The sequence below is a fragment of the Sorex fumeus genome, unplaced genomic scaffold, assembly GCF_029834395.1.
Source record: "Sorex fumeus unplaced genomic scaffold, SorFum_2.1 ptg000033l, whole genome shotgun sequence".
Taxonomy (NCBI): Eukaryota; Metazoa; Chordata; class Mammalia; order Eulipotyphla; family Soricidae; genus Sorex; species Sorex fumeus.
Genome location: NW_026606090.1, coordinates 15588785 through 15616350, shown reverse-complemented (window position 1 = coordinate 15616350; position 27566 = coordinate 15588785). Strand labels below are relative to the sequence as shown.

General features: G+C 39.8%; 1 protein-coding gene across 3 annotated transcripts in view; it reads left to right on the top strand.

The window, feature by feature from the left end:
* CSGALNACT1 (chondroitin sulfate N-acetylgalactosaminyltransferase 1) overlaps positions 1 to 27566 on the top strand; it is a 419176-nt gene that overhangs the window by 90232 nt on the left and 301378 nt on the right. The window lies entirely within an intron of this gene.

The window sequence follows — 27566 nt, the reverse complement described above, 5'->3', positions numbered from 1 at the left end:
AATATTCTAAGAAGATATTCTCTACTTGTCTCTTATGTTATCTTTCCTCTGTAAGTCAACAACATGTTGCTTGAGAAGAAGGGTCATATTTTCTGTTTTTCTTGTCTTCAGTAGCAAAAAAACAGTCCTGGCCTCAGAGCTAATATCACATATTTGTGAGTAGGTCATTGGTTTCTCACATATAAAATAATTATCATTTCTGATTGTTCAGAGACATCATCAGGGTTATATATATGGACAGTGAGTGCCTTAGAAGATACTATATATCTGTGCACATACATGTTTAATGGCATTTTGCTATTAATAATGAAAAAAGCTAACAGACCAAATTGAAATGTTCAGGATATAGCTTGGCACTGTTAAAATTGTACATTTTTTTCAGGAAATACAATGGATTTCTAAGAAGCAGGAATTTATATAACAGATTATTCAATTCAGTGAATGTTTACTGAGAATTGTCTACAATGCACTGAAGTAATTGTAAAGGTCAGCTAAAAATAGTCTATAAACCCTCAGAGGTGGAAATATAAATGCTTAAACTATGCCTCAGGAGACATTATGGGTTGTCAAGGGAGGAAGAGATTACATATGACCTGGGGACAGGTGAACATGCATGGAGTAGGGGATGTGAAATGAGCCCATTGTGAAATTTGGTCGGTTGGAGGTTATAGTTAAGGGGAAATAAAGAATTGCAAATGGAGATTACAAAACAGAAAAGAGGGAAAAGAAGAAGTGTTTGGGACTGTTCTTGGTAGAACTGCAAGTGAGGGTTTGGATGATGGAGTGAGAAGGTAGGATGGTAGGACTCTGGGGAGTCTCACGTTGACTGTGAGCTCTGCTCCTAGACTTTGAGACCTTCTGGATAGTCTACAATAATAGAAATGGAGTTTGAAAGAAAATGTTTACCATGTTTATTTGGTATAATAAAAAAGTAATCACATGCCTTTGATATTTGTTATGATAGTACTTCCATCTAATAATGAAAATTGTTAATTGAGGATGCATAAAATCAAAGAAAAAGGTTGTTTGCTTCTAGAAACATTGGTTTTTCCCACCTCTACTTCTGTGGTTGTAAGCCACTGCTTAAATAAAGATTAGTGCTTAAATTTGCAAATTTACTCAAACTTACTGTTGGGGAAATGGAGGTAAACGTCAATGTTAAAACTATTTCCTGAAAGCCATATAGCAAATTATTAAAGTAATTTGAACATAGTTCACATGTATGGACTAAGAAACCCTCTATGCCCTTCTGATAATTTTCAGAATGTTATTAATGGGACTGCACCATGTATGTACAGTGAGTATTCTGATAATAAAGCTATTTCTCTGTATTGCTTTATGCAGACTTTGTCCCAGAGTCAATAAATAGTCATCATTGGGCTTGGGAGATAATTCAGGTGATAGAACACATATTTGCATGCAGGAGACTCTGTGTTCCATCCTTTGCACCCCATGGCACCTCTGAGCAGGCAGGGAATAGTTCTGCTGGCCCCCACATACTTCCTAGTGGTCTTGTTGGCTTCCCTCACTACCAGGCCTGAGACTGAACTACTGGGCTGAGTATTCTAAGAGTGGCCCCAGAATACTTTCCCCTAATATTAAGAATAGATGAAAGCATGCAGTTCACCATTTGGATGGAATTGGAGGGCACCATGTTAAGCAAAGTAAGTAAGAGGGAGAAGGACAAGTAAAGAAACAAAACAACAGACAGCATTGAACATAACAAAACTTTGGCCTTGGATTACAAAATTTATCCTATCAAGGGATTACATGTAATCCATCAACAGACAAGATCCAGAGACAATAAAACAAGGCTCCTGGAAGAGAGCAACCGCTTCATCCTTCATCTCATCCTTCATCGGGAGCCCCTTGGAGTGGGGCGGGTTGAGTTTACCTCCCCGCCCCAAGGAGAACCCTGGCAGCCAAAAACCTCCAGAACCCAGCCACAGTCATGATCAAGGCCACTTGCCACAAGCTTGGATGAGCCTCACGCATGAAGAAACCGGCAGAAGAACCCAGGTATGCGGGACCCGGGGCTGAGATCTCCAAGCCTGCTCGGATCAAACTGGGCCTCCTCCACCCAGACACCCCATTTTCCAGTAGCTTGGCAGTCATACCCACAAACTGCCCTACCCTCACTCCCCCCCCCCCCCCCCCCCGGCCATGCAATCCCATCAACGACCAAGATTCAGAGACTATTAAAACAAAGCTCCCAGAAGTGAATGCGGCCTTGCAACCTCTAGCCCACTGATGTACCTGAAACAGCACACATGTGTTTGGTTTTAACATACTTGCTTGTTTTCTCTTATATACATTCTCTGTCCCTTTTGGAGAGCCCAGCAAGCTACCAAGAGTATCTCGCCTGCATGGCAGAGCCTGGCAAGCTCCCCATGGCATATTTGATATGCCAAAAACAGTAACAATAACAGATCTCATTCCCTTGATCCTGAAAGAGCCTCCAATATGGCACCGTTGGGAAGGACGAGTAAGGAGAGGCTGCTTAAATCTCAGGGCTGGGATGAATGGAGACATTACTGGCACCTTCTTGAGCAAATTGATAAACAATGGGATGACAGTGATACAGTGATACAGTGATCCTATCAAGCAGGGGGAGTAGGTGGGGCATAGAGGAACTAGAAGCACAGAAAAAACAGTGGTGGAAGGTTAGGGACACCTTGGTGGTCAGTGACTGTGTACATCAGAATCATGAACATTAGCACGTTATCTAAACTCTAGTAATAACTTCCAACACAATAAGCACTGTAGCACTATCCTCTTGTTGTTCATCGATTTGCTTGAGCGGGCCCAGTAACGTCTCCATTGTGAGACTTGTTGTTACTGTGTTTGGCATATTGAATACGTCATGGGTAGCTTGCCAGGCTTTGCCATGCAGGTGCAATACTCTCGGTAGCTTGCTGGACTCTCTGAGAGGGGCAGAGGAATCGAACCCAGCTTGGTAGGGTCGGCTGCGTGCAAGGCAAATGCCCTACCCACTGTGCTATTGCTCCAACACAACAACAACAACAACAACAACAACAACAACAATAATAACGAAAAGGGAAATAGTAAAACTAGCAACTTTTGCAGCTAGTATTTATGTGATATATTTTTAGTAAATAGAATATGTAATCTCTAAAAGCCTAATAAATGTAATAAAGAAAGGAGGGACCATAGAGATAGTACAGCAGGTAAGGAACTTGCTTTGCATGTGGATAACCTGTTTTCAATCCCTGGCACCCTATAGGTTTCCCCAAGAACCACCAGGAGTGATCCCTGAACACAGAACCAGGAGTAAATCCTGACTACTACCAGATGAAAAGCAAAAACCAAAAAAAGGAAAAAATATGATAATGCAATTTTTATTAAAGTGTTTGAGGAGGAATTCAAACCATGAGCACAGGAGAATTATATATACATACATACGTATATATTGTATATATATTTGCATGTATGTATATATATGTATATATATTTGATACACTCTTCATGCTCAGGGGTTACTCCTGGTGGGGCTTGGTGTACCGTCTAGGATTCTGGCGATCAAACCTTAGTTGGCCTAATGCAGGCAAGTGCCCTTCCTGCTCAACTATCACTCTAGCCCCTGGAGATTAAATTTTGAAGATAGCATTTTAAGAATTTAAAAAACATGTTTTCATAACACTATGTAACTCATACCATTTTCTAATTTTAAATAGGTGAGCCAGTTAGGAGTATCTAAGAATCTTTGGTTTTGAATTAACTAATAAAGTAATACATTTATTTTTTAAAAATTCTCTTTGTATTTAAGGATCAACTTATTACTATTTTAATATTTTTTCTTAAATTCTAAAAAAATCAGTAATAAAGCAATTTGAGGACTCATGTGAAAAGTTTGCATAGTTTTCTAAGTGTGAATGGTATGTGTCTAAGTTGTTCTGTTTCTGAGGGGGAGTAATATAAAAAAGAACATCGTCAAATTTCATCACTGAGATGGCTTCGAGGATGAGGGTGTGATTAAAGGAGGGAAGAAAGCCACTTATTACTTGATTTACTTTGAAAATGAATGGTGAAATTCTGTGTTATTTTAATATTCCCTTTTGCATTTTGAATAAAAAGTAGGAAAAACTAGTCTAACTATTCATTATGTGGATCACCGTGTTTTTCACCATGGAGCTATTTTTTCCCTCTTCTTTTGGAAAACCTAAACAATATAATTTATGCTGCTCAGGCTTTTACTCTCAATGCATTTTCAGCTGCTGTTTCCAGTAAGTGAACTTCTACAGTTCCTTCTGTTCAGCTTCACTGCGCTCATTTCTTGAGTTGTAAAGTGTCATTATATTGTCTAAAAACTTTTTTATTTGAAGGGTGGGCCCTCAATACATGCCGCCCCAAATATATTTAGTTGAAGGAAAATCTATTATTAATCAGAGTTTAATACTTTTTTGCACATGCTTTATCAAAATTTAAGTTCGAATCATATTTAATACTCTTATAAAGAAAAATATGTGGCTAATCTTACATTCTGTTCTTTGTTGTACATCACAGTGATTTGTGGCTTAAAATATTCACGTTCTCTCTCTCTTGAAGTAGCAAATAAATTTAACTTTGGACAGTGCTCCTCCTTTGAGGGAGAGACATTATTAGATTTGGAGTTACAAATACCTTTTTTCTTATTTCTATTTTGTGGGCTGGAGCAATAGCACAGCGGGTAGGGTATTTGCCTTGCACGTGGCTGACCAGCCTGACCTGAGTTCGATTCCTCCGCCCCTCTCAGAGAGCCCGGAAAGTTACCGAGAGTATCTCGCCTGCATGGCAAAACCTGGCAAGCTACCCATGATGTATTTGATATGCCAAACACAGTAACAACAAGTCTCACAATGGAGACGTTACTGAGCCTGCTCGAGCAAATCTATGAACAATGGGAGGACAGTGCTACAGTACTATTTTGTGGGCAGGTGGAGTTAGGTCTTGATCTCTCCAAATGTCAGTGATACTTTGTCTGAAGGGGGTTTAGCACAACTCACCTATATCTCTCATTTTTGTGTGAAGTAACTCAATCACTATATCTTTTAGTACTGTTAATTAAGTTTTCTTTTAGGGAAAGTGTAAATGACTTGGGGAAGTAGCAGTACAGGACACAGGCTTTTCCTCCTGCAGCCAGGGAGCAGTTGAATTTCTGTGGGCCTGCATTTCTGTCCTGGGAGAGGAGGTTCTATGCTTTTGATGCTTTTAAACTTTTAAACTGTTAAAAATTCAATTCTAAACTTTTTACAGTTTCTACCCTGACTTCAGAAAGCCAGTAACTTGTGCTTCAGAACTATGAAAGAACACTGATAGCTGACCCCTGTTCCTTCTCTAGTAGTCAGATTCCAGGATGCGCTTCATTTGCTAATGTCTCCGACTCGCTTGTCAGCTCTCCTTGTGCTGAGAACATCAGGAATCCAAGGCTTGAAGCTGGAAGAGGAGTGAACTATTGTTATTCAGGATATCTAACACAGACTGGCAATAAGAGCTTTCATTCCTCAGAGATTGCCCAAGCTGAGTGCCTCTGAGGTAGTGGCCTTTTATTATTTCTCCCTTCTGAGTTGGCACATACATAAAATCTTCAGAGGCTAACTCATTACAATTAAACATTTTGTAATTATTTTAAAGACTGTAAATGCTTGAAAGAATCTGTATTTAACACAATTTGTAAATTTGCTTTTCATTTTTATGTCTAACTTTGGATCAGAATAGTTTGAAGCTGAGTAAAAATGCCACTTCTTTGTCCAGCAATCTTGTGAAACCATAACTGTCTTCACTCTATCCCTGATTTACTGCTCTGGAAAGTGTTTTCAGCAGAACATGTGCCTGTGGGGAGAAGAGTGTATCAATATCAAAAGCCAGTGGGGGTGTTGGAACATTGTACAGCTGCAAGCCAATTATGAACAACTTTGTAACTGTGGTGATTTATTTGAAAAATAAGAGTTAATGAGAACAAAATCGGTGTTTCTGGGGCTTGCAGGGCCACCTGCAGAAGTAGGTGAGACCCCTAGAGGGACCTACACACTCCAGTAGGGAGGGCGTGCGTCCCTTTACAGGTAATCAGATAGGTCCAAGCTATGAAAAGTTTTCAGTCCTGTGTAGAAAAAGTGACTTCATCAATTATTTTATAATGGCCAGTGTCTCCTCAAAACCAGGTGTGAGGGCAAGTTCAATGAGGCATTTATCTCTAAGCATCTTCTGCACCTCCCCTTAACCTCCCTCAGCAGTACCAGGGGTCCCCACTGGAGGAAATACTGCTGCCCCTGGCCTGCATGCAGGGTATCCTGCTCTTCCTCTAGTCAAGTTCCAGGAGTTTTAGATATGCACAGAATGCCCACTGAGGAACATCACTGAGGACTCTGCAGCCTGTGCGTAGTTCATGAAAGCGCAGAAGCTGAGCTGTTTCAATGGAGGATGGTGAGAACCCCTGACTCGGAGGAAAGGCAAACAGAAATGTTTGCTCGTTTACTCTTTTGAATGCAGAATTTGCTCAGGATATATATGTTGTCAATGATTTTTAATATGTTTGTTTATAGGTTTTCAGTGATGGGGGAAAAGTTAAAAAAAAACCTCCCAGGAACGGAAAGATAGCTTAAAGAACTGGGGTGCATATTTTGCATGCATAAGTCTTGGCTTTGTACCCTGTACCACATGCTTTTTTGAAAACTTCTGAGAGTGACCCCTGGGCACTGACTTGGAAGTAAACTATGTGTGTACTTAAACTGGGTGGATACATAGGTGTATCCACCCTTCCTCAAAAAATATATCACCCTAAGGAAACAGGGTTTTCATATTTTTTAGCCTTAAACCTATAGAGAGTATTATAGTAAGAGCAGACCTGACCCTAACTCATGGAAGAAGAGAAAAATTTATTTTCAGGACTATGATTATCTTTAACTATGTCAGTGCAACGATGTGGCTGTCGGGAAATGATCTGTGGCATTCTGGAGGCAGTGGGCATGATTGATAAGAATGCACCACAGGCATAGTTTTGAGTGTCCTCTCCCAAGCATATGTAGCACCAGCAATTTATTTTCTTTTCTTCTTGCCATTTTAGTGGTTCTTTGTGCCATAGGCAAAAAATTGCTAAGGCTTTCTCCTTGTAAGTGTCCATGGCATGATGAACTGGAGGCAGCCAGCTGTAGGCTGAGTGGCTGGGTGGAGCGGGGCTTCCCAAATGTAGGAGAGGGGGTCGCAGGGGCTGTCTGGCCGTTCCCCTTCACCGAAGTGATGGGAGTGACGGTCAGCCAAAGTTCACAGGAGTGTTGGCTCCTGTTACCACTGAGCGATACTGAGTAAATCTTAGCTTTTGGAGCATGTCCTGCACACATACTTTAGTGTTGATTTAGTGGACCGTTTATAAAACTTTTTTAAAAAATATTAATTAATTGAATTATTTTCAGACTATTTAAAAATATTTGTAGTTAACTTCTGTTTCATTCAGGATTTATTATTATTAACATTTTTTTATTGATTGAGATTCAGTGGTTTGCAATTCACAATTGCAACACCAGTCTTCACCACCTTCCTCTCCCAAGGTGGCAGGTACTCTCAGTTGAGTGGGTCAGTTCTCCCAGTATGTTGTCTTTAGATCTTATTGCTACCTTGTTGTTATCATTAAGTCCCTCACGTGACAGAGTTCATTCTGTACCTATCCCTGTCTTTCTGATTGACTTCATTCAGCATATAATCCTCTGGTTCCATCCATGTTGCTGCAAATTGCATGCTTTTCATCTCAGAATTGCATAGTATTTCACTGGGTATATGTAGCACAACTTATTTTTTTAATTTTTATTAGTGAGACATCATGAGGTACAGTTGTAGACTTACACTTTTTTGTGCTTGGGTTTCAATTATACAATGATCAAATACCCTTCCCTCCACCAGTGCCCATTTACGACCACCATGGATCCCAGTATCCCTCCCACCCCTCCTATTCCTCCCATCCCACCCTGCCTCTGTGTCAGGGCATTCCCTTTTGTTCTCTCTCTCTTATTGGGTGTTGTGGTTTGCAAAAGAGGCAATGGTGACAATCATGTTTGGTCTATAGTCTACTTTCAGCATGCTTCTCCCATCCTGGAAGGCTCCTCCCAACACCCTTTATTTGGCGTTCCCTTCTCTCTCTGAGCTCCCTTTTCCCCTAGCATGTGTGGTTGGCTTCCAAGCCATGGAGTAAAATTCCTGGTACTAGTCTCGGCCATTCTTAGGTGTTAGTCTCCCAATTTGTTACTTTATGTTACCCAGATGAATGCAATCTTTCTGTGTCTATCCCTTTCTTTCTGAGTCATTTCACTTAACATGATACTTTCCATGTAGTACCACTTGTATGTAAATTTCATGACTTCATCTTTTCTAACAGCTACATAGAACTCCATTGTGTAGATGTGTAGATGTGCCAAAGTTTCTTTAACCAGTCATCTGTTCTCGGGCACTCAGCTTTTTTCCAGATTCTGGCTATTGTAAAGAGTGCTGCAATGAACAAACAATTGCAGATGTCACTTTGACTATACTTTTTTTTTTTGCCTCTCTGGGATATATTCCCAGGAGTGGTATTGCTGGATCAAATGGGAGCTCAATTTCTAATTTTTTGAGAATCGTCCATACTGTTTTCCAAAAGGGCTGAACCAGTCGTCATTCCCACCAGCATTGAAGGAGTGTCCCTTTCTCGCCACATCCGTGCTAGCACTGGTTGCTTTTGTTCTTGTGGATATGGGCCAGTCTCTGTGGTGTGAAATGATATCTTATTGTGGTTTTGATCTGCATCTCTCTGATGATTAATGATGTGGAGCATTTTCTCATGTGCCTTTTAGCCATTTGTATTTCTTCTTTGTGAAAGTTTTTATTCATTTTATCTCTCCATTTTTTGATGTGGTTGGATGTTTTCTTTTTGTGGAGTTCAACCAGTACTTTGTATATCCTTGATATCAACCCCTATTGGATGTGTATTTGGTGAATATCCTTTCCCATTCTGTAGACTGTCTTTGTATTTTGGTCACTGTTTCTTTTGAGGTAGCACAACTTCTTGATCCACTCATTAGTAGTTGGGCATTTAGGCTGTTTCCACCATAGCTTGACTATTGTACTATTTACTTCAGGATTTAAAGTTGCCTATTAGGGAAGGGCAAATGATAGACTCATAGGAGGAGGCTTTCCCATGAAGAAAAAACACTATTTGCCAGTGATAACCCAGTTGTTAACTAGATAATTGCATCAATTATTGGGTGATACAATCATTTTTAGCCAAATGTTTAGCCAAACATTACCTTAAGTTTTCATCTCTGAGAGTTTAAATCAGAAAGAGCGTTGGGAAGATGAATTAGGTTGCAGTTTTGTTAGTTACTAACTTTATTAGTTACTGAGTTTTGATACAGAGCAGAATCTGGTGAAAGTGCCAAGGGAGATATGCAATTTCCCCTTAGTATGTCGGAAAGGAGTGGCGATAAGTATAGAGAAGCTTAACAGTTTACCTCTTAGTTTCAGAACGGTAAAAATTAGGAATATGGAATATGGGACTCTTAATCAAATACTGAAATATTAGGACAGAAGGGCACCATGTGTTCAAAATAGTTTCCCAAGAGGAGACACTGATGACACGTAGAGTTTTTAGGGAGGAGGCTAGCAGGCAAACCCACCCATGGTTTCAAGTGATGAAGTAGTCATAAATGACTTTGCTAAAAAGGGAAGATTTGACTGATTTTTACTGTTCAGATGAAGTAAGGAACATATTCTCCAATAACAAAATAACATTTTAGCTGTTCCATTATTATGGTTTTTTAATGTACAGTTTGGGATTGAACCCAGGTTCTCTCAAAGGCAATGTGTGTTCTACCTCTGAGTTATGCTCTGGTCCTCTGCCATTATTTTTTGTAGAGAGCATAACACAGTGGTCATGGATTGGGTCAGGGGTGAAGATCCTTATGCCTCTGTCAATCCAGTTTACATGTTGCTTCCCTTGCTTAAAAAATATAACAAAAACTATGACATCTTTCTCGGGGCCTGGCATGTGGTTCAGTGGTAGAGTACATGATTTGCAGGCACAAGGCTGTTGGTTTGATCTCTGGTATCACCCCACATGCCAAGTAAATTCTGGAGACAGAAGTAGAATGTGCAAATATTACTGAGAAACCAGCTAACTTATGAGTGGGTATCTGAGTTGTACAAAAAGTTAGCACACAGAACTCTAGATGTTTCTGGAGTATTGTCATTTATTTAAAGAAAGAAGTTATTTTTGAGTCTGTTATGCTGCCCTGGACATGTTGTTCATTCGTCGAGCCTGGTCTCTTGTTGAGTCTATCCCTGATGTCCAGGGGTCTCCTCTTCTGGACTGTCCTTTGTTGTCTCTCCACTCATGTCCCCAGTTTCCCACCCACTCCCCAAGTATACCCCCTTAGCAGGTACAAACAAATTTATTTCATAATGCTTGTCACAAAAATTTATAAATAAAATTATCAGAAAATATGTCAATGAAAGTCAATTTTTGAACATTGTTCTTTCTCACAGTAGTGTTACTAAGGTCTGAAGGGTTACTGAGAGGTTGGTGCTGGTTGGGCCTTCTGTGTTACTGTTTTTAACATTGAATTTGGTAGGTTTCTATGCTACTTTCCCACAACATTTCCTGTGATCCTACTGGGCTGTCAATACTGTAAAATTTAAAGGTGTGTAGCTGGGCCATTTATCAGAGGATTTTGAGTGTGAATGGAGTCTGCTGGGTCTCTGGGTCTATCCAGCACTGTAGCACTGTAGCACTGTCCTCCCGTTGTTCATTGATTTACTTGAGTGGGCCCAGTAATGCCTCCATTGTGAGACTTGTTGTTACTGTGTTTGGCATATCGAATATGTCACAGGAGCTTGCCAGGCTTTGCCATGGGAGCCAGATACTTTCGGTAGCTTGCTGGGCTCTCTGAGAGGCGCGGAGGAATCAAACTCAGGTTGGACATGTCAGCCTCAGGCAAGGCAAACGCCCTACCACTCCAGCCCTGGTCTATCCAGCAGGGAGGGGAATCTACCTATCCCCCTACCCCATTCGAGAAGACCACAGAGTTTTCAGATCAATGTACCTGGGGCAATTTGGTGGCTTAATCCTATTTTGATTTTTTTTTTACCTTTCTTTTATGAACAACTTTGCTCAGTGCTGCAACCTTCCATCCAGGAGCTGTGATGGGTGATGTCAGGGTATTTCCTCATGAACAGTGACATGCCCTCACAAGCTCTGGCAGAACCTTGCACAATTTCAAGGGTCTTAGAAGTTCTGATGGATTGGGATTCTCAGCCCTACAGTCTCAATGGCAGGATGAAATACATTATCTCCATAGAGTGAAGACTTTCTAGGAGGTTTGGGGTATGCACACCCCTTTTAAGAACCATGTTATTTTCATGTATTGGAGGGAGTGTTGTTCTATGTGAAGGAGATACAGGTATTTGAGTGACTGTAATTTTTATCTATGATGCCATCACCTTTGATACAGTAGAGTTATGTCAAGGTTGACTTTGAGAACACTTCTTTAGCTAATTAAAGCTGTTCAGAATGAGAAGGATGATTATTTTCTTTACTCTAAGGTCTAAGTCTCTTGCATAAATTATTGAGCAATAATTAATTCAGAATGAGTTTTTTTTTAAATTGGTATGGAACCAGTATATTCTGGTTGGATCCACAGTCAGTTAAGATGTAATGAGACTGGTAGATTCTGTCAGTTACCTCTAAATGAGCTGGCAGCAGTGAAACATTGGTATTCCCCACAATTTCAAAAGATGATAATCTTTTGGAGGATGTGGCATCATAGTGTTATGGAAAGATTATGGGGTTGAATCCTACCTCTGCCACTCATCATCAGTGATAGAAGTTATAATTATCCCCAATTTACAGATGAGGAAATTGAGGCTTAGGGGGATTAAGTAATTTGCCTGAGGTTGCAACAGGATGGTAGACGGGTCTGTCTGGCCACTAGATTGCTTTGTTAAATCTGCCATGCCCTCTCATCTTTTTTTCACGTAGACTAGACACTTTTATACTCTGTGATTGGCAGAATGTATCAAATGGTCTAGTAGCCCATTATTGTAATTAAATTATGGTTAAATGGGGACTCTGAAAACCCAACAGGTTGTTCAGGCCACATTTTTGCTGTGACTTAATTTGCAAGTTACTTAATTTGCAAATTTGCAAAATTTCAGTTTATGCTTCTGTTTTTCCAACTATATGTGAAGGACTACACTATCGTATAGTTAGAATATTCAATGGATTAGTGCCTAGAAAATAATTGACAGCAAATTTTATCATGCAGTGAAACTTCAATAAGTGTAGTTCATTATTATTTGTGCCATGATTTGCTGTCATCTCTTCAGGCAAAACAAAAACGGGGCACTTTGTGGTTGGCAGGAGGATAGCTTTGTCTTGTGTGCCGGGTTATGTGCTTGGAGGTTTGTACACTTTGATGGCCAGGACTGGGTAGATGAAGTTTCAGGCAGCATACTAAGTAAATGCCCTGAAGCTAGTAGCAGTAAGAAAGCTGCCAGTCTTTACTCAGTAGCCCAGGAAGAGACTAATAGAGTGTGTGTTTAGACTCTCAAGCAAAAAGGAAAAATGAGAGTTTAAACTAATCCCCACTTTTTTTGAAAAATACTTTCATGGTAATTTATGAGGTCTTGGAAGATTCATTTCAGGTATTTTCAGAGTTGCTACCAGAATCAAAACATAGGTGCTTGAGGATTCATATGACCAATTGATCTACCCCTGAGGAATGTTTGATTTTTGTTGTAAATGCAGGATTTCTTTAAGGGTGGTGGAATTCTCTCAAATTATTTTCTTGATTTAAATTTTTTCATTTTCTTATCATAGATTTACAATATGATAAACTGTCAGGGATTTTACTTCAGACCACTGTAGACATGTCTTCCCTTCTACCACCGAAGTTCTAGCATCATCTCATCACTATAAAGGCCCCCTCCCCTTTCCCAGTGGAAGCCACCATTGTTTTTAACTGAGTCAAAGAATTAATTGTATCTTTCCAATTCCTTTGTCTCTTTCCGATTCCTTTGCTTTAGTAATTTATATTTAGTAGAAGTGTTAGAATTGGCAATGAGAATTAATCTTGCAGGTTGGTTTGACAGAATCTAGAGACCATCTAGGACTAGGAGAAGAGCACTTATGAAGGACCATGATGGTTGAGGCAAAGAAAGAGTTACATGGAGTTGAGATCTACAGATGGGAAATGTGGACGACACAGACAGAAACCACACATGGAAGACATAAGCAAAGTCTGGCCTTGCTTTTTAGGATGAATTTAAGATGTGGGGCAAAGAAATGCCACTGCCTACATTAGCCAGACAAATACTGCTGGAGGGACTCTCTGGGAACCCAATCATTGCTGGAAGATTCCCCCTACACAATCCTCCCCGAAAAGAAATAGAAATGCCATTTCACACCTTTCTTAGGGGTTATTCTGTGATGAATTTATTCAAGATATGCATCACTTCAAAGTACATGTGACTTCAAAATTCCAAAGCTGTCCTGCAAAAACATATATGACAAAGACATGTAAGTTGAAAATAAACTTTGCCTTTCAAATGACAACTGGAAAAGTATTTACTTTAGTGAAAAAAGACTTTTAAGCTTATTATTCATAATTTTAACAAATGTAGCAATACCACACCCTAAATTTTATTCAACATAGTTTTATAGAATAGAAGGTTAACAATAGGTATTACTCTGTACCTTGGTTCTTTCAAAAGTTCTGGGTGGGGGGCTTTAGTGGTGCTCTGGAGGCCCAGGGGCCCCACTCTCACTTCTTCGCCAACTATCCTGAGCCAAGGATGAAACGCTACCAGGCCCTTGTGGTGCTGGGGTTACAGTGCTGCAAGTCTCTAGGGCCACACCTTTGGTTATTGGGGGCCTCCAAGCTTGCACCTGAAAATGATCAGGACTTTGTGATGCCAAGAATTGGACCCACATTGAGTGCATGACTCACTTGCTCTATAATCTCTCGACTTCTCTATAGCTTAGTTTTTCATTGTGGATCATGATCCCATTAGGAGTTGTCATGACCATGCTTTTTTTTTTTTTGCTTTTTGGGTCACACCCGGTGATGCACAGGGGTACTCCTGGCTCATGCACTCAGAAACTACACCTGGCGGTGCTTGGGGGAGGTGGAGGACCATATGGGATGCTGGGAATCGAACCCGGGTTGGCCGCATTTAAGGCAAACAACCTACCGCTGTGCTATTGCTCCAGCCCCCATGACCGTGCTTTTAATTATTATAAGTTTTATGGCTCTTGGCCTGTTCATTTTCAATGCCAGGGTAGCTCACAGTTTGTCCTCTGTCCATCCAGTCCCTTCGTCAGGACCCTATTTTTGGGGTGCTAGGAACTAAGGGCAACTGAGGCTTAAGTTGAGGAAATATGATGAATGCCTAGGAATAAATATTATTCAGAGTCAATTAACTCCCAAATTATAAAAGCAAAGCATTAACTGTCTTCCTGTGTCTATACAAAAATGACATTGCTATAAGGTAAATATTTCACTTGCATATTAAAAATCGAGAGTCCTTAGGAGAATCTTATCTTACAAGTCACAGGGTCTGATTTGGGGATATAGGTGATTAACACTTAGGGGAAGCAGAACAAAGAGGAGAAGTTAAAGATAAACATAGAGGAATGGGAGTGCCTCAGGAGCACTATGATGGGTGTAACCCAATAAACCTAAGCACCCTGCAGCAAGGGAGAAAGGATAGAGGAGAAAGGATGAACCTATGTTATCCTCAGTTGCTTGAATGATAATTAAGCAAAGTTCTTCTATCATGTTATGCTGAATGAAACTGAAGGTTGAAAAGAATCTTAAAAATCAACTCCTTGAGAGAGAGAGAGTAAAAAGGGTATCAACCTGCCACAGAGTTGGGGGTGGGTGTGGGGTGGGGGGATACTGGTATCATTAGTGGTGGAGAATGGGCACTAGTGGAGGGATGGGTACTTGATCATTGTATGACTGAAACATAAGCATCAATTTTTTTTATTAAAAATTTTTTAATAGTGAGACATCATGAGGTACAGTTGCAGACTTACACATTTTTGGGCTTGGGTTTCAATTATACAATGATCAAATACCCATCCCTCCACCGGTGCCCATTTCCCACCACCAAGGATCCCAGTATCCCTCCCACCCCCCATCCCCCCCATCCCTCCCTGCCTCTGTGGCAGGGCATTCCCTTTTGTTCTCTCTCTCTTATTGGGTGTTGTGGTTTGCAAAAGAGGCAATGGGTGACAATCATGTTTAGTCTATAGTCTACTTTCAGCAAGCATGAAATTTTTTAAGTCTGTAACTGTATCTCATAGTGATTCATTAAAAAATAAAAAAAATCCACTCCTTGGTCAACAAAAGTGATACTTGATTGTGTGTCAGATCATCTAACTGATGCTTTATCACTGCTACTGACACGTGTTAACCACTGTTAACTTTCTCAGTAGAGAAGCTGCTGTTTTTAAAAATGACCTTCAAAGGCCTTATCTCTCCTCCACACTGTCTCTCTGACATGGTCTCCTAATATTCCTCTTCAGGTGCTTGACTTATTTCACACTGATCATATTTCCCAAACATACATCATTTCTGAACATTTTTGCTTTCTGTTTTCTCCACTTAGAATGCTTCTTAAAATGATGTTTTATGGGTTAGCCCACCCAAACAGAGCCCTGTCAGCTGACTGCTACCATATTCTAAAATTACTGCCATGCTCCTGATATGGCATTCACTATCTCGGGACCGAGCCTCACCCAGAAATTAATCTATTACAAAAAGCAGGTGTGTAGGTTTTGTGACTGAAATCTCCAGGCTTTTCTTGGAGTCAGGATGGGCTACCTCCCTGCACTTCCCAGTACTTCCAGAAGCCCTGCGACTATGCCCACATCCCAAAGCTACTACCCAGTAATAAATTTAATTCCAGATGTACCACCCTATTAAAAATTCTACACTTCCTGAGCTCAAGGCCATAGCATTTTAATCTCTACAACACTGATAAACCAAAACCAGCAGTAGTGATTCAGATGGGATGGGATATAATGAAAAAGGCAACCAATCTTTTTTTTTCCCTTTATTTTATTTTATTTTTTTTTACAGTTGTGGATTTACAATTTTTTGTGCTTTGGTTTCAATTATACAATGATCAGATACCCATCCCTCCACCAGTGCCCATTTTCCACCACCATGGATAATATCCCTCCCACCCCCATCCCCCCATCCCCCATGTCTCTGTGGCAGGGCAATCTCCTGTGTTCTCTCTCTCCTTTTGGGTGTTGTGGTCTGCAAAAGAGGCATTGAGTGGCAAACATGTTCAGTCCATAGTCTACTTTCGACATGCATCTCCCCTCCTGAGAGGATCCTCCAAACATCCTTTATTTGGTGCTCCCTTCTCTATCTGAACTGCCCTTTCCTCTAGGATACCCGGCTGGCCTCTAAGTTATGGAGTAATCCTCCTGGTGTTGATCTCAGCTATTCTTGGGTATTAATCTCATACTTTGTTACTTTATATCCCCCAGATGAATGCAATCTTTCTATGTCTATCCCTCTCTTTCTGACTCATTTCGCTTAGCATGATACTTTCCATATTGTACCACTTGTATGTAAATTTCATGACTTCATCTTTTCTAACAGCTACATAGTACTCCATTGTGTAGATGTACCAAAGTTTCTTTAACCAGTCATCTGTTCTTGGGCATTCAGGTTTCTTCCAGTTTCTGGCTATTGTAAAGAGTGCTGCAATGAACAAACAAGTGCAGATGTCACTTCGACTATACATTTTTGCCTCTCTGGGATATATTCCCAGGAGTGGTATTGCTGGGTCAAATGGGAGCTCAATTTCTAATTTTTTGAGAATCATCCATACTGTTTTCCAGAAAGGCTGAACCAGTGGACATTCCCACCAACAGTGAAGGAGTGTCCCTTTCTCGCCACATCCACGCCAGCATTGGTTGCTTTTGTTCTTTTGAATGTGGGCCAGTCTCTGAGGTGTGAGATGGTATCTCATTGTGGTTTTGATCTGCATCTCCCTGATGATTAATGATGTAGAGCATTTTCTCATGTGCTTTTTAAGGCAACCAATCTTGATTAGCAAAATATAAACACAGAAGGCTTATCCTGTAACAATATCTTAATCTCACACAAGGACTTTATGTCTCCATGGTGAGATATAATAATTTACACTAATTTTATTCTAAGGAAACATTTTTTGATCATTCTATTAGTAAAATTATTGATAATAAGAAATATAAAATAAATTATTGAGGATGTATTATATAGGCAGGCTCTATAGGGGTGGTTCTCAAGGGGTGGTTGGGAAAATTGGAGAGAATGGTTGAGGGAAAGTGTAATGGTGGTGAGATTAGTGTTGAAATATTGATTGCCTGTAACAAATTATCATGAACAACTTTGTAAACTACAGTGTAAAGTGTAAGGGAAAATTCACATATATAGGCTTGACCTATTTCATGTAAATTCTCAAATATATTAATATAGAATTGCTTTAAAAGTTTTATCAATGACATCATGAGACATAATAAGATACAAGTATAAAATAAAATTTAATGTAATATACTTTAGATTCCAGAGTTGAAAACTATATGAGAATAGGCATTTCATTATATGGTATTAAATGATCTGAAATTTTCTTACTTGCATTGTTAAAAACTATAAGTAATCACAAATTGTCTCTTATTGATTTAGTTTTTGATAATTCTATTTGTTATTTCTTAAAGTTTTGTTTGAATATAAAGTAAATTTGTTATGTGCCTAAGGGGGAAGGATGGGATTGGGAGGGAAACTGGGAATACTGGTGAGGGGAAAGTCACGCTGGTGGTATTGAAACACTAAATGCTTGAAACAACTATATAATAGATAACTTTCTAAATGATGGTGTCTATATATATACATATATATACATATATATCTCCACTTCACTACTTTCAACACTCAGTTCTTGTACAGAGTGATAATTGATAATTTCTAATTATTATTGTCATGCTGGTCCCTTCCATATTTTAACTGCTCTTCACCCCACGTACACTCGTGATAAGTTTCCAACCAAGGACCAGTCCTCCTGGCCCCTGTTTTTTCTAATTTTTCCTCATTCTTAAATTATCTTCTCAACCTGACTAATGCTAGGTTGACATTTATTTTTTCTCATCACACTGGAAGTATTTAATTAATTAATTAATTTGAAGCAATACGAACTATAATATGGTTAGGGATAAAGTTTCATGCATGCAATATTCCAATACCAAGGCCTTCACCAGGTTGTGTTCTTTCGCCAACATTGATTCAGGGTGCACTCCTAACCACACCCTGCACCCCTCCTCCCAGTCCTTGTAAGCTCACTTCTGTAAACCAGTTCTCAGCTTCTGTTGTTTTTGGCCATTTTGACTTGCATAGTAAATCTTGAGGAGTAAGTTAATCGTTCTTTTGAATGTAATTCATTTTTCATTCCGGTGACTTAGAATCTCTTTGTCTTTGGTGCTCTTTAGTGTCTCTATGATAGAGTAGGTGTGTAGATCTTCTAATGAATCTGTTCTGGATTTATTGGATTTTCTGCATCTTTGTATTGGTGTCTTCCATTATTTTTAGAAAATGGTCAGTTGTTATCTCTCCACATGTTGACTCTGATTTATCCTTATCTTCTGGAATTGCAACTGTACCTGTTATATGTCAACACCTTTATTTAATTTTGCATTTTTTTCTTTGCTTTATTCAGTGATTTCTTTAAACTTTTTACCTTCAGATTCACAAATCCTATCTTCATTGATATATAGGTGGCTAAAAATCATATCCTGTGTGCTTTAAAAATAGCTTATCTGATTCTATTTCTAAAATTTTCATTTATTTAAAAATCTGCTTATACTTCAGCTTTTTGATTTATATTCATCTTATTAACTACTACTTTTATTTCTTTGAATATAATTGTTTTAAACTTTGTGTTTGATAACTCTGATATTTGAAGTCTCTGTTGATCTTTTTTTCTTTTGGTATGGTTTCTATTGACTCTTGAGCTTGTATATTTGTGAAGTTTTAAGTGGAAATTCCTTTTTTTTTTGTTAGGTGGGGGACTCCCAAGATGTGCTCAGAATTTCCAGGGACCACTTCTACCTATTCCTAGCAATTCGGGCTAAGCCAGTCAGTGCTAGGACCTGAGGATGCAGTGCTTCAGATGAGGCTTCCAGACAAGGCAGGAATTATCCCAAAGGCCTATTCAATATGTTTTATTCAATTGAAGTGACTAATGTTTCAATTTTTCTTCCTTTCCAATTCTTTTCCAATATCAGATGATTTTAGAAATTTTTATCGTCAGCCTAACTGAAGAAATACTTTCTGCAATAATTTCAAGTTCTGATACTACTGAAATACTTACTTTTTACAAATCACCTCATCTAAACTTAAAGGTCTTCTGTGATTCTCTTTTTTTAAAGATGGTAAAATGAGGCAGCAGCCCAGCCATTCTAGGGAAGTCCACTTGTGATTTTGGTGTAGGTTTATCTAATGGTGCAGCTTTGCTTTCTCTACAATGTACCTTACAGTCACATATTTAGACTTATGACAGTATTTGGACATGTTCTAATAGTTAAGCAATAAGTGTGTTTAAACCTTTTCACCTCCTATTTAAAACTAAAAGACCTTGTAGGAAAGTGATGAAGCATTTTGAGTTCCTGTTGTTAATTTTGTTATTGGGAGGAACAGTTAAGAACACTGGAAAATACCATGCTCAGTGACTTACTGACTGAATGAGTGATGCTTCTGATGTACTATGAGACCCTGAAGTCCTCATTACATGGACAGGAGGTGTGTTTTTGTGGTTGTTTAATGTGCTGGTCACACTGAGGCATGTGGGGAGACTTCTTCACAAGAAAGGGCACTTTTTAATCTCTTGGTCTCCTGAGAGATCCCAATCGAGAAGACTTTATTCTTTCTTTACTTATGAAATCCTCAAGGACAGAGACCAAGGAGACACTGGTGTTCTGTAAGCAACGTGTGTTCTGAGCTTGCTGCATTAGTGATGTTCCACAGATAAATTTTGATTAAATTGAAAGAACTTCAAATGTATTTAAGTAAAATATTAAGTTAAATGTATGAAATGATGTGCCATTCACTAGCCCTTTTGAAATGCACAGCAATTACTGAACAAATTTGAATGCAAAGTATTTACAGCTACATTTGCCCCTTTTGTGTCACACTATTTAAAAAAACAGAAATTGATTCAGATTGGCTTTTTTAATCTAAAAATGACTAGGGGCTAATATTTTAATAGTTTTAACTTAGTTTTGTGACAGATTTACCACCAGATAAGATGTATTATCTAGAATCTTGTTATTCCTACAGGCAGTATAAATATCACTGGGAGTATATTAGAAATGCAGCAATTAAGATCCCTATACAGAATAGTAAATCAGAATCTACATTTTTTCATTGTAATCTTTTATTTATTTATTTTTAATTTTTTAATTTTTATTGGGCTGGAGCGATAGCACAGCGGGTAGGGCGTTTGCCTTGCAAGCGGCCAACATGGCCGACCCGAGTTCGATTCCTCTGCCCCTCTCGGAGAGCCGGGCAAGCTACCGAGAGTATCTCGCCTGCACGGCAGAACCTGGCAAGCTCCCCGTGACGTATTCGATATGCCAAACACAGTAACAACAAAGTCTCCAATGGAGACGTTACTGGGCCTGCTCGAGCAAATCGATGATCAACGGGAGGGCCTTTACCTTTACCTTTTAATTTTTATTAGTGAAACACCATGAGGTACAGTTGTAGACTTAGAAATTTTTGTGCTTGTTTTTCTGTTATACAATGATCAAGTACCCATCCCTCCACCAGTGCCCATTTTCCATCACCATGGGTCCCAGTATCCCTCACACCTCCCATCCCCCCCATCCTACCCTGCCTCTGTGCCTCTGTGGCAGGGCATTCCCTTTTGTTCTCTCTCTCTCTCTCTCTCTCTCTCTCTCTCTCTCTCTCCTTTTGGGTGTTGTGGTTTGCTAAAGAGGCATTGAGTGGCAATCATGTTCGGTCTATAGTCTACTTTCAGCATGCTTCTCCCATCCTGGGAGGATCCTCCCAACACCCTTTATTTGGTGCTCCCTTCTCTATCTGAGCTCATAATACAAAGACAGTCTATAGAATGAGAAAGGATATTCGCCAAATACACATCCAACAAGGGGTTGATATCAGAATCTACATTTAATAAGATCTCTCTCCCATGATGCATGTACACGTGAGTGTTTGAGAAACACTGATATGGGCTATTGGTTCTATTGTTTCAAACAAATACAAGTGGATATGGCTCAATTTCACTAACCTTTTATAATTTTTGTTTGTCATGATGTTAACAGTTTTATATTTGTTGGTGAATGTTTTATCTATAAGAAAGAAATTACCATGTTTATTTGTTGTTGAGGATGAATCATAATTAGAAATGGATTGAGTATACTTTTTCTGCTACATGGCATTCATTTAATATCTCTTATTACATATAGAAATAATAATGTAGCACTGCTCTGTAGCACTGTCTTCCTGTTGTTCATCGATTTGCTCAATGTCTCATTGGTGTGAGACTTGTTATTACTGTTTTTGGCATATCAAATACATCCAGGGGAACTTGCCAGGCTTTGTCGTGCAGGCAAGATACTCTCGGTAGCTGGCTGGGCTTTCCAAGAGGTGGAGGAGTCGAACCCTGGTTGGCTGCATACAAGGCAAACGCCCTACCTTCTGTGCTATTGCTCCAGCCCATAGAAATAATAATGTATGAAACTTTTATCTTTGAAAGAACTAATGTGATGATTTGTAGTAAGTGAGCAGTATAACCTGCAGTAATAGCTAAATATGTTTTTTCCCTGTGCATATACTATAATTTCCATTTTGGGTGCATGTTGGTGGGGTTTGGGGCCGTACCTACTCCAGGGTGATGCTAAGGGTCTACTTCTGTTTCTGGTGTTCAGGAGGTATTCCTGGGTGTGCCATGGATCCAACTAGTGTTGTCTGCCTGCAAGGCAAGTGTTTTAACTTTTGTAATATCTCTCCAGTCCTTACCATTCCCCTTTAATTATCTTGGAAATTGTATGTATAACTAAATTCTTTAAATGAATCTCTACTGGATGAAATTTTATTTCCCACTTTTCCAAGAACTTAAAGTCAGGTAATATTTGAGTATAGGGATAAAGAAGTACAGGAATAAGACTGCATTTCTTTTAAAGTACATAGTTCAGAGTTGGCGATATAGTATAAAAGTTAAGATGTTTGCCTGGATGAAGTTGAATCTGGTTGACACCTGGCATTATATATATTTATGTATCCCCTGAGCACAGCCAGGCTTCACTCCTGAGCAGAGTCAGAAGTAACCAATGAGCACTTGCTGGAGGTGGCCCAACCTTACCCCACCAATAAATAAGTAGATAAAATTATGTTAAAACTTTTAAAAGTAGATAATGCATTCAAAAATGAATTAATGTTATACATTTTTGTCAATATTAAAAGAATTAAAATTATTACATTATCTAAAATTATCGCATAAACTAATTTGCTTTTGGACAGGTCTTGCACAGGTTTAGAATTCAAAATATTAAAAGTTAATCTCCTTCCTATCCTGATCCCTTAGCCAGTCAGTTCCCTCCTTCTGGGAAGGTCCTTATGCCAGTCATTTGCTAACTTGTTTAGAGAGATAGTAGACGCATTGTTTGGACATGGCAAAGAGGGTGGGCCTTGGGGCCAGACAGAGACTGAACATCAATCCATGAGCTTTGTGACCTTTGACAAAAGACTCACATTCACTTTTGGTTTTTTCATTTATAAAATAGCAATAGTATTTCTCAAAGTTGCTAAGACCCAATGTGATAATCCATCTAAAAATTTACATGCTGAGAACAATACTTGGTATCCAGGATGTCATCAGCAAAGGTTATTTGTTGCTCATTATTAATACTATATGTGAACAATTTTTTGTCATCATATCTCTGTATAATTGATAATATATTGTATTTACAGCAGCAGCTTACTTTTTTTGTTTTAACCTAACAATTTGTGATTTTCACCCACCAGTAGAAACTGGCTCATTTTATATAAACTGGTTTATATATAACTACTGCCTCCAGAGTATTCTGTTTTATGGATATATTTTATTTATTCAACCCTCTACTGGCGAACCTTTATTTGTTTTCTTCTTTTTTTCCTTTTTTTTTTTTTTGGGTTACATCTGGCGATGCTCAGGGTTTACTGCTGGTTCTGTACTCAGGAATTACTCCTGGCATGCTTGGAAAACCATATGGGATGCATGGGTGGAACTTGGATCACTGCGTGTAAGGCAAATGCCTTCCCCACGATAGCTCTGTCTCCTGTTGGCAAACCTCTAGTATGTTTCCAATTTTATGCTATTATTAAAATTTTGGGTGAATGGCATGTTTATATATAAGTGTGTGTGTGTAAGGTAAATTGAAATGGTCAAAGTATGTTTCAGTTTTAATAAATGTTGATGAATTTCTCTCTAGAGAATGATACTCCTGTCAGGTTTAAGCATTAATTTAAAAAGATGATTTTATTTCTGTGTATATAATAAAAGTACCCACTCAAATTTAGAAATTTGATTAAAGACTCCTAGGATCTTTGGAACAGGCTGAAGAGTGGGAGTGGGAATACAATGCTTTGTTGTTTTATTTCCTTATTAATTTGGTTTTGGGTATGCTCAGGGCTTGCTCCTGGCTCTGAACTCAGGACTCATGGCATGCTGGGGAGCCTTTGTGGTATTGGGGATGGTACGTGGGTCAGCTGTGTGCGTGTACTGTCTCTTTAGCTCCAATGGTGATGTTTTAAAAGTGACTAACCATGGAATATGCAGCAAATTGTCATAATAGTCATTGAGTCCTTAAGAATTCATTTGATACTGAAACAAAGCAACTTAATCACTTAATCACTTAACTTCCCGTTAGTCGTTGATTTGCTTGAGCGGACGCCAGTAACGTCTCCATTTGTCCCTGTCGTGTGCAAGTGTAGCCCAATGGCATCTGTTCGCTCTGGGAACATGAAGAGCCTCAAACCAATCATTCATGATCTTGATGAAGAAGTCTGACCATCTGGTAGGTGGGCGGCCACGTGGTCTTTTGACATCCCGTGGAATCCAGTTGGTAACAGCTCTAGTCCAGCGGTCGTCTTTAAATCTCATTACGTGACCAGCCCATCTGATTTTTGACACCTTCGCAAATGAGACAGCATCCTTGATTCTTGATTGTCGACTGATGTTGGAACTCCGGATTCTTTCTCTCATTTGAGTGAAACGTGATATTCCAAGCATAGCTCTTTCTATTCTTCTTTGGAAGACCTGAATAGCGTTCTCATCCTGTTTGTGTACGGCCCAGGTTTCTGAGGCATATGTTAATGCAGGAAGAACAGTGGAATCAAAGAGATGTGCCCAGAGCCGGAGGTTCTTCGTCCTCTTAGCTATTTCTTCGATGTTCTTGAAGGCGTTCCAAGCCTCTCTCTTCCTCCAGCGCAACTCGGGTGCCAGGTCATTTGTCATGTTGACTTCTCGACCTAGGTACACGTAGCTGTTGCATTTGGAGATGGTCGTTCCATTGAGAGCGAATTGGGCATCAGGAACGAAGCTGTTTCTCATAAACATTGTCTTCGTAAGATTCAGCTATAGTCCTACCTTTCCATACTCACGGTCAAAGTCGGCCAACATTTGTGCCACTTGGCTGATGTTTGGTGTTATTAAAACAATGTCATCAGCAAAGCGGAGGTGGTGTAGTTGCCAACCATCTATCTTCACTCCCATTCTTTCCCATTCCAGTCGTTGCATGATGATCTCGAGGGTGGCACTGAAGAGTTTCAGTGAAATGGTATCACCCTGCCGAACCCCTCTCTTGACATCAACGATCACTTCTTTGTAGAATGGTGAGATCCTGGTAGTGAATCTGCAATACATCTCACGGAGGATCTTGATGTATTGGGCTTGAATGCCCTGATTGGCTAGGGTTTCAATGACCGCTTCTGTCTCAACAGAATCAAAGGCCTTCTTTAAATCAATGAATGTTAAACAGAGCGGCATCTTGAACTCCCGAGAAACCTCAGTGAGCTTGGTTATCGTGTGGATATGGTCGATGGTGCTGAATCCTTTGCGGAACCCAGCTTGCTCGCATGGATATCCTTCATCTAGTGTTCTGCCAATCCTATTCAGGATGACTCGAGTGAACAACTTGTAGATGACAGACAATAGGCAGATCGGGCAATAGTTGCCAATGTCATGGATGTCTCCCTTCTTGAACAGTAGTATGGTCCTGCTGGTTTTCCATTGGGACGGAACCTTGTGTTCAGACAGGTAGTGACTGAAGAGCCGAGCCAGTGTATTGATGAGTACTGACGGCAGGTTCTTCAGGTGTTCAGGTCTGACCTTGTCTGGGCCGGGTGCTGTTTGCTTCTTTACCGACGAAATGGCGTGTCGGATTTCGGAAGGGAGAACGTTGGGAACAACATATCCATCCTGTGGAATTTGGTATGTCGGCAAGTGGACATGGCTATCGAAGAGATTTGAGTAGAAGTTGTGGATAATCTTCTCCATTGCCGTTCTGGAGGATGTGATGGATCCATCAGGATGTCGGAGGACAGTCATCTTGGTCTTGTAGTTGGCGAAGGACAGGCGGGCATTACGAATACCTTTCCCAGCTTCTGCCACATCTACCAGCACTTCTGCTCTTCTCTCTTTGAGGTCTTCCTTGATCGCATCTCTGCACTGCTTTGCGAGCTCGGACGTTAGCTTGAGGTTGCCTGAGGCATGCGCCAAACCACGCTGGCAAATTAGCTCAAGAGTTTTTGAAGACAGGCGTTTTTTTGTGGCTATCTCTCTCTTGGCGTTCCTCGCACATTCATGGAGGTGCTGAACCAGTCAATCGTATTCCTTGTCAATGTTGTCAACAATGGCATCTTCCCATGTTGCCGCAATAGGGCCAAAGAGTTCCCAGTTGGTGGTCGTTCTAGGAGTTCTCTTTTTGAACTTTGCAGCCCTTTCTCCCCGCTCTGTGAAGTAGAATTTTGCATGAAGCAGACGGTGGTCCGATCCCGTTCGAAATTTTGGGACAACAGCAACATCGGTCAGGCAATACCATTGATTGAATATGATGTGGTCTATTTCGTTGTGGAATCGTCCACCGGGAGACTCCCATGTCCAATGTTTAGATTCTGCCTTCTGGAACTGTGAGTTACCATGGATGGTCTTGGTCGACATGATGAACTCAGACAGTCTCTCACCCTTTTCATTCCATTCTAGGCCATGGGTTCCGATGTGAAGTTCTTCAGCTGATTTTCTCGGTCTTATCTTGGCATTAAAATCACCCACAATGATCTTGTAGAAGGTGTGGTCTTCTTTATAGAACTTTTCCAGCTCCATGTAGAACTTCTCGATTTCTCTTTCATCATAATGAGATGTTGGTGCGTAGACAACAAAGATAGAAACTGCAGGCAGTGAGCCACATCTATTCAAATGTAAACATCTGATTTGGGTTGTTAGGCATTCGAATGAATCAATGCTCTTGGCCAAGTTTGTGTTGATAAGGACACCGACGCCTCCGACACCTCTTTTATCGCATGTTCCGAGGAACAATTCTTGCCAGGAAGAGCCTGGCAAGCTATCCGTTGTGTATTCGATATGCCAATACCAGTAACTACAACTGGTCTCATTCACCTGAGCCTGAAGGCTTCACTGACATGGCAGCACTGAGAAGAAACAAAGCAACAAGATTGGAAAATAGGTGAGAGTGTGTTGGCGCTCCACTGTGCCTTCATGTGTAGCCTGTGGAAATCTGCCTGTCACTGTGGCCCAGTTCTGCTGTCCAGCCTTCCTTTCCAGAGATGGCTGTCCTGCACAGTCTCTTTTGTTCACTTCACTGTCTCCTTATACAGATTCTTGATACCAGCGAGCTGATTATACAGCTCTTATTTCAGTACATAGGAAAACAATTTTTCTGAATACTCGAAAATATTCATACAATTTCTCGTAAATAAGACCAAAATCAAGTTTGACCTTCTTTTATTTCTATTTTTAACAACTTAAAGTATTTGCAATCCCTCTTACCTATTTTATATTTTTTAAATTATTCATCCTTGCCATTTTTGCAAGGTATGAATTCTGTTCTCCCAACCACAACTCTAGTCTATTATGAGAATTATAGTTATCATTGTGATACACATTTTAACTTATTTAGCAGATGATTACTAACATATTTCTGGATATTCAGATGAGCCAAGGTAAGTGGGGGTAATTTTGTATTCCAAGAGGCATGTGAATACCTGGCTAATTTTACCTATTGGCACTAGTATTGCCATGTTAAACATAGTACATGGTCAAGGTGGTATACAGCCAGTGGATGGACTTCTTTCAACCTGGACTCTGGTATGTCCTATGATGTCCAAGGCTGGCTGCTGTGGATTTACAAAGACCACTGTTAAGGATACCCCAAGACCACTGAAGGTGTTCTCTTATTTTGGGAACAAATAGACAAAAATTTACTGGGAAACTACAGAATTTCTCAGCCACCTTGTTGCAGAGACCAAAGAGTTAAT